The sequence below is a fragment of the Dicentrarchus labrax genome, unplaced genomic scaffold (genome assembly GCF_905237075.1).
Source record: "Dicentrarchus labrax unplaced genomic scaffold, dlabrax2021, whole genome shotgun sequence".
Classification (NCBI taxonomy): Eukaryota; Metazoa; Chordata; class Actinopteri; family Moronidae; genus Dicentrarchus; species Dicentrarchus labrax.
The window spans coordinates 5,104,991-5,113,655 of record NW_026136718.1 but is presented as its reverse complement, the minus strand read 5'-3'; positions in this window follow the sequence as shown (position 1 = coordinate 5,113,655).

The window sequence follows — 8,665 nt, the reverse complement described above, 5'->3', positions numbered from 1 at the left end:
GTTTTAAAAAGAAAGGTTGACATATATGACCTGAGACGTGATCAAAATGCTGTTTAATAACCATATAAATTGGGAAGATTTACAATTACATTTCACAAAAATAACAATACTATACAATACCATATATCAAAAAACCCTATACTTCCTTTTGCATAATTCGCATAATTTCATATTCCTTATTGGAATCTAAATTCTAACATTCAAATAGATATTTACATATATATACACACATATTTATTCCTATCCATCTAATCACATATAAAAAAGTCAGTAGGATAAATGAATATAGTGCAACACAGTCCAAGATGCCATTTGTCTCTCCTCTCCTCACATTTTTTCTTCATTACTTCCCCTTGTATGACTATTATTTGCATTGTTACTGAACAATCATGCCATCTGAAGACATAATTCTGAACGAACCAGGCAAATAATGTGTATTTTCTACAAACACACCCACCGTTGTTAATAAAAGGTAATATTGTATTCAGTGGACCTTGGAGAAATGCATTAACTTCCAAATAGAAAAGTAAAACATTCAGAGAAGTTCAGGTCAGGTAGAAACAATGTGAAGACAACCAATCTCAAGGCTGAATGATGAAAAATGTATTAAACGCTGAACTCTGTGATGTCCCCAGGGAATATAAAATATTCTGCAGCAAAACACCTAAGTTTAGATTTTAATTAAAAATGAATGCATATGATTTTAGCTGCCAGTGTGGAACTGAACTTTCATCCTGCGCAAGTGTGTGTGTGTGTGTGTGTGTGTGTGTGTGTGTGTGCTGGGATAGATGGAGGCAATAAATAAATACACACTCCAGTGCTCAGGGCCACCAACAAAAAGTGCATATATAATTGGGTGATGGCTTTAAATAGCCTATATCAGATCAAGACTAATAAATAAACTAATGGAGAGGGCTCATGCACTTTTTCCACAGACTCATCTACACATCTGTCAGTCTAGTATTAATCACCTATACGATTGAGTGATTCTGTTTAGGGAGCTGTAAAATGGGTAAAGTTCTCACATTGGTATATTTTAAGCTGCTAATCACTAAGCAGAAGCATCTTAAGGGAGGAAGAAGCTGAAAGGTAAAGACAGGGGAGAGGGCTCATATCAAGATGTTCATCTCAGATAAACTGCACAGTGTAAAGAATAAGATCTGATGCTGGAGCCACAGGCAAAGAAACAACAGCTTTATTTGTTACTGTGTACACAGTCGTGTTGGAGTTTATGCCATCACATCAACCTCAGTTCAACAGTTATTAACAGTTTAGGAAGATTTGTAGGGAGACATCACCTTATTATCTTGAAACAGAGAATAAAAATGCAAACTGTCAGCTGTATCTGCTGTGTGCAGTAGGCAAACCGTTTTTATATAGCTCTGGAAATATTCATCAGGACTCATTGGCAGTGACACGATCTTCAGCCTCTCTTGGGTCTCATGGCAAGAAGCACACTATTGTACTAAAATGTAGATTGCTCACAGGTGTACCTTAAGCATGTACCTTATGGTCTACTTTGATGGTGCAAGTAGATTAGAAACAAGAGGTGCTCTCTGTTTACAAAAATCTTGGACAAAGATATGCTTATGACATTGTTATGGTTCCACACTTTTTAACACTGTAGCACCTAACTTGCCATTTTCTTGGCTGATCCACTGTAAATGCTTTAGTTACCTGAAGTCAGGTTTGATATTAGCTAGCTTCAGAATTCACAGAGTTGACTCCTCTTGATTTGGCAGTATTCATGTATGGCAGCGTTTGCTTACAAGGACGTAAATAAGAGCCACAGCATCTAGAATAGATTGCAGAGTCCGGTATTTCTGTATTCAGAGAACGGTTGGTCTACCATTCAGGAAATATTTGTATGCCCCACCAGGGGTTTCAGGGCACAGGGCATTATTCAGCAACCTGAACATGCAATCCAAACATGCAGTGAGGTGTATACCTGCTTTGCTTTGCCAAATCACGAACATCGCTACGAAGATATTTGTACACACCCTAACCCATACACACACACAGGGCTAAGACATGCAAATGTGGAGAGAATGGCGGAGTGATGGGTCAGGGTTATCAACATAAAAATGTCTTAACGTGGCCCATTATTTTGTCATTTTGAGACATAATGGCTTTTTGAGATGTAATGACAACTTCAATGTTGCTAATAAGAAAACACATGGCAAGACTGTCAACAACATAATGATTGAGGGGGAAGAAAATAACATCTGAACTGGAAAAACATTGAACCATGGAAATTTGACAAAATAACACTAACTCAACCGAGTAAATGGAGTTTAATTTAAGAATTATTTTGTCACAATATGAAACAAATTCTCATTTTTCTTTTATTATGGAAGGTTTATTACATGGAGTCATCCAGAATGTGGCTCCACCTTTACCAAAAGCTTTACCAAATTACATCTCTATTAGCTGTGACTTTCCTTTACTGACATGACTGCTATTAACTGAAAGGTTCCAGTGTGTATATGAGGGTTGAGTTGTAAAATCATAAAAATATTCAGGTATCAATGCACTGACCGGCCCTTCGGTTTTACATGAAACCAAACCTTTTGCTCACCACACAGGAAAACAAGGCAATCCAATTTCCTTCTCCAAGTCACTCTAACACGGTGCAATTCACAAAATACTCAACTGGTCCCAGGTATTCATCACCTTCCATTAGTAATGATTAAAGTCATGACTCAAAGCGAGAGGATATTGGGAACAAGGTTTGGCATCATTCATGCATGTCCTATGCAATCAGAGCGCCAGATTACCAGCATCCGGCCGCACTCAGCCCTTCAACAAATGATGAAAACGAGAACGGGTGGGGGAAGGAAAAGGGAGTGGAAAAGACGAGGGAAGGCTAAAAGAGGTGAGAGTTAAAGCCAAGGCAGAGATAGATAGACTGGTCTGCTGCCGGAGAGAGGGAGAAGCATTGTAGGAAAGCAGGGAGTGAAGGCAGGCGACTGTAAAAGAGAAAAGGATGAGGAGGAAGGAGAAAAATAGCAGGAAGGAGGTAGTGATGAATGAAGGGGAAAGGAGCAGTGACTGATCGGTATTGAAAACCTGTGCTGCTGTAAACGTGGTATAAAAGGCTAACAGTGGAAACGGATTGAGATGTCTACCATGATGGAGTGGAGGCTGTGGCCCGGCTTTAACATCACAGCTCACTGTTCCTCAGAAACCAGGGAAGAGAAAATACACTTGAGGAAGAGACAAATCTCCTGACCTTTCCATAACAGCCAGGCCTGGAACCTGACTAATACCTCTCTGTGGGCATGACTGATGAATCCTACAGGAAGTTTTAGGTGAAAAATAACTGAATTTGACAAAGAAAATGATAAATGTCACCTGCTGCAGCTGAAAACCCCATTATCTCATTTCCACAGCAAGGAAATAAAACATTTTAAAGCTCAGAAAATGGCTTTGTATGATAATGATTGGTGCCTTACAAAGCCAAAATGCAGCAACTACCATACTACTGCTGTCCCTGACTGAAGACCTTCCCTAGTAAAAGCCATTGGTCGACTGGTTGGAACGTTTACGATATTAATTGAAATATTTAAATATATATATTTCTGTAAATGCTAACATAAAAAGCAGCAATGATTCTGAATGTGTCTGAACAACCAGCACGGAGACTGAACATTTAGTTCATTTATTTCAACATAACATTGATACAATGAATGATGTACATTAAAACTCGCTACAAACTCGATTTTCTTCCTCCACCTGAGCCATAAATCAGTTAGTGTTCGGTCCGCGCTGTGGTCACCGGGAGGCTGCTGAGTCCGGCTCCGTTGCCCCACTCCGGCTATGGTGCTCATTCCGGCCCCACTCCTCGGCTCCTGGGCTAGCGGTGTAGACAAATCTCCCCGTACTTTGAGCTTGCAGCCCAGATACAGTCAGCTGATGGGACCGTTAACTATCTAATGGTAGCAGTTTGTTAACAGTTAGCACATGTTTAAATATATTAAATGATATATATATTAATTATGATTAAATATAATATGAATGAATGGTAGACATACCAACAGATTTGAATAAGTAATTGGGCTTAACTAGTCCTGCAAAAGGTAACTATAGCCTAGTTTAAGAGTAGACTAACTACCACCTCAGCCTCTAACTTAAATTGAAGTTAATCCTGTTTTTAACACTTGCTAAACAAGCCGGTAACTAGCCTAGCAATGTTAACTAACAACTGCAATCTCAGCCTGACTGATGGAATTAACATGCTTTGTGCAAGCTACCTCTAAATCCTGTATTAACATTATACTGTAGATCAATTATATTTTGATTTCAATGCAAAGAGGCTATCAAAATTTCAAAAATCAAACTAAAGATAATTTTCTTAAAAACTAAAAGCCAAAAGCAGAGTGCCATATGTATACTATGTTCTATAATGTATCATTTTAATATTAATATTAAATTATAATAAAGCCTTAAACTCAACTCCAACCCTTAAATAGTTATTTCATCATTTCTACAGGATGCAGGCAACATCCACTGTGTTCCAAAAGCCGAGGCAGAACTCCCAAATGCTTTCAGACAAAATGGCAGATTCGAGCCAGGACTCCAGGACTAGATGATGGGGTGGTGCCAGCGTTGAGCCAAAATCTATTTATAAATGTAATTTGACGGTGACACTCCACATTGCAGGAGAACTCCTGGACATCCAGCCTGCCAGGGCCTAGATAAACAAATCCAACCCTGTTAGCACTTTGAAGAGCCCTCTGAATACGTGTGGTGCTGTTTGTATGGCACTCTGGCCATTGGCCACTCAGAACTGTTACAAGGGAAGCTGGCCATTGTTATATAATGGATAACCAGAACACAGGCAAGAATGGTCACTAGGAGCGAAATAGTTAATGCCATGGAATATGGTCAGATATCATTTATCCAGTGTTGAGTGAACAAAAGCACATGGAAACATCAATTTTAATATTAGGTGTGCATTATTATGGAAATAAACTGTAATATTTTACACAAATAAATGTCATGTTTGCATCTATCACTGACTTACTCTGCAGAAAGGTTTTAGGGTACATTTTCCACAAATTTTGACTCTGAACTCAAGCACAACAATGACTGTGGTTAAAGTGCTGATGCTCAGCTTTATTGACTCATAGCTCCTTTTTAGGACAGTTCAGCAGATTATTCTGAAAATACTGGAATAGCTTTCTTGACAGGCAAAGTTATTCATCTGATCTCAGTCCATCTGACTTCAGACAGTGACTTACTACAAATTATTTGACACCAATGACTTTAATGTTATTATATAAAGTGTTTTTTTTTATTTTTTTTGCAGAAATATTTTACAGTCCTGGTGAAACTCTGCAGGCTTTTGGACCATTAATCTCAATGTCCCCAGATCTGATGGGAAGGAAGGGGGAGATTGGTATCTATGTATAGTTAAAAAAAAGAATTAATGGGCTATTCTATTTAGTGATTTTTTCAATACTGTACATGAGCATTCAGGTTAGCTAATTTGTTCCATTTGTAAAATTTTTTACAGTTACTTTTGGTTCCATTGAACAGGGGGTTATTTATTTATTTATCTGCATTTTTTAAATATTGTTTATCTGATTTGCTGCTCACACTCGCACTTTAACCACATGGTCATTGTTTTATTTTAAATCTAGTATTCTATAGTATTCTGTAATGCAGAGCCACCTCAATAAAAAAAAACATATCCTAATATTTACACTCTATAATACAGGTATGATTCATGCTGTAGCCCCCTTTAGAAAGCAGTCTGTTATTAAAGTCTCGTACATCTGTGAATCATTCTTCCGTGCACATGCAGTGATGAGTTTTTATGTTTCCCATTTGTTCAGAATAAACAGAAGTAGAACTGTAGCAAAAAAACAGTGCCAGCTGCAAAGAGAGAAACTTCATCAACAGAGAAAATCCAAGAAAGGAGACGTCAGAGTTGCACCCACACTGATTGACAGATGATCTCTGACTGCCAGGAGCAGTGCAGAAACACCACAGCAATGAGCGATTCACACCACAGATGGTGACAACAGGAAAAAATAGGAGCTCAAGTACAGTATTACCATGTTAAGACCATACAGCCTCATCCATTTCTGTATGTGAGCTTACAAACACATCTGAAAAATTGAGTGACAATTTTTATTTCTTTATTGTATCAGTGCAGAAAATCCTGTTTGTTGGCAATTGGAGGGTACATCTTTTACTATTTGATAGCTGTTACACTTGAAACAGTGTGCCATTAGCAGTGAACAAAAATAGAATCAAGGCTTTTTTTAAAAGTACATTAATCTACACAAATCAATGAGGGGGACACTAATTATCTCTCCTCAGGCCTGTCCGCCCTCTCCCTGATGGGAGGTTGTGGAGGGCAGCAGCCAATGCAGCTCCTCCACCTCTGCTAGGCTCATGTTTCAGCGCGGTGTTTACCCTTGCACTTTCTGCGCTGACAAACGAGAACAAATCACAGGCCAAGAGTGCATTAGTAGGGTTATTGGGTTATGTGCCAGTAAAATATAAGCCTGACAAAATGCTTTTTCCAGGAGAATCTCAGAGGTGTCATCCAGCAAAGTGGGAAACAGAGCTCCAGCTATGTAACACTCCTTCTTAGTGCTTCAGGCAAACGTCTGGTGATACACGTTTGGGAACTGTGGCAACTGTGGCATGGTACCCATTTTAATTAGGAAAATCTAACAGTGTGGCTCACTATACCTTTTCAGTGTGGGACCAGTAAGACACTACTACATTCTCAAAGTCTTAAAATTACTACTAAAAGATGTCAGTATTCTTCTTAAGTCTGCCAGATTTTCAGTGTGCTTTGATCGACAGAGCCCATTCAAAGCTGGAAATAAACATTATGTATCTGTACAGAGCTGGGTCAGGTCCAAGAACATTTCAAGAGACAAACAAACAACAGATAAATAAATAAAATGTTTTTTAGGGCAACAAAATGTTTTTTCTTTTATTTTCCACATTTTACACTGCCTGCAGCATCCCAGAGTCATAGTTTGATTGACATGTAGTGATGCACATTGAATATGATTTTCTGTAAGTATGGCGAACTGCACTCATTTCTTGTAGCAGCTTTAACTGCCAAACATATGCAGATTAATATATAGTGCATACTTTATGGGATGGAACTGGGACACAGCTGCAGTGTCACCATGGGATCCATTGTCGAAAAAAAGTAAGGACTACAGTGGGTCAATTCATCATTTCATTCATCTATTGTTGTAATTCCTTTGTTCTAGTGTATAATACTTTCATCAACTTAGACAACTAAGTCTCTCCCAAAGGATGAAATCTGTGCAGCAAGCCTGTGATGTCCTCAAAATGTATAGTCTGTTCCTTTAATAGACATTGTACTCATTTTGCTGACCCTATATAACTTTATTTTTCAACAAGACATAACACTTTGAATTCAGATCAGACAGGTATACATAATGTCTTAAAAATAAAATTAGATGAAAAAGTCCTCAAATTGTTTACTTATGTACAAGTAGAAGGCAACAATGTAAAAACAACTAAATTAAAAGCAAAAGTCCGGCTTTCAAAAAGTTACTTTATACTGCATTAACTAACTTTTTGGTCACTTGGGGGACATGGGAACAGGCTGTAAACACATCATTGCCCTAATATCACCATATCAAGTTAATGAAGCGAACATAGCAACCTCGCTGTAAGTCCCACATTCACTCTCTCTCTCTCTCTCTTTTAGCTCTGTTTTTGACATCCACCAACTCCTGAGGGAAATGTCTGACACTTTAGCTGCAGAATGCTCCACCATGCTCACTAGCTAGATTTGTCTGTCTGCCACTTGGTGCAGAGCCGGTAGCGTAGTGGATTGCAGATGCAGGGCTGCAGATGGAAGCAGTAAGGTGGAACCAAAAAAGAAAAGTTGCAGGTCGTAATATCAAAACGAGCTCAATGACTCTGCAGAATTAAGATCATTGTCCGTAGGGTTATGAGCGACGCCTTTCAAATTATAGAGTACAGTAGTATTTTCAGTCAATGCAAAAAAGCATTATCTGTAAAAAAAAATCTACACAAGAATTTAAAGAAACGTAAACATTGTGAATAAAAAAGAAATGACATGCTTCTCTCCAACAAGAGTAAATTCTCAGTGTTTTCACTAATTCTTTTTGGTTAGATGACCAAGAAAATTCAAATGCAAGGAAATTATGGCAGGTTGCCATCCATTCTACTGAAAAGAATGATAGAGGTAAGAGCATCAACAGGTGCAACAGGTTCCCTCTAAAATGTTGCAAGATTTTCTCCTGAAGCAGAAATGCTAAAGGGAGCTTGTGGAGGTGGATTTAAAGGAATAGATTGACTTCTTGGAAAATCAGTTATTCGCTTTGTCGTTGAGAGATAATATAAGACAGACCTGAAGCCGCCGCTGGTTGGCGACTTCAAAGTGAGCACAAGACTTCAGGATGTCAATGGCTCAAGGCCAAGAAATATCATGTTAATGATTCCACGCTTAAGCAAAGCTAACCACCTCTTGGCGCATTTTCATATCTGTAACTGTCAGTGCATTCCCAAAATGCTGAGCCATTGCTTTAAATTGTGTTTCAACATGTGCCTATAGCCCGACAACAAAACAGTGTATCAAAAATGTGTCACCTGTAACATTTATATCACAATACACTTTATTTTGTGTCAAGCA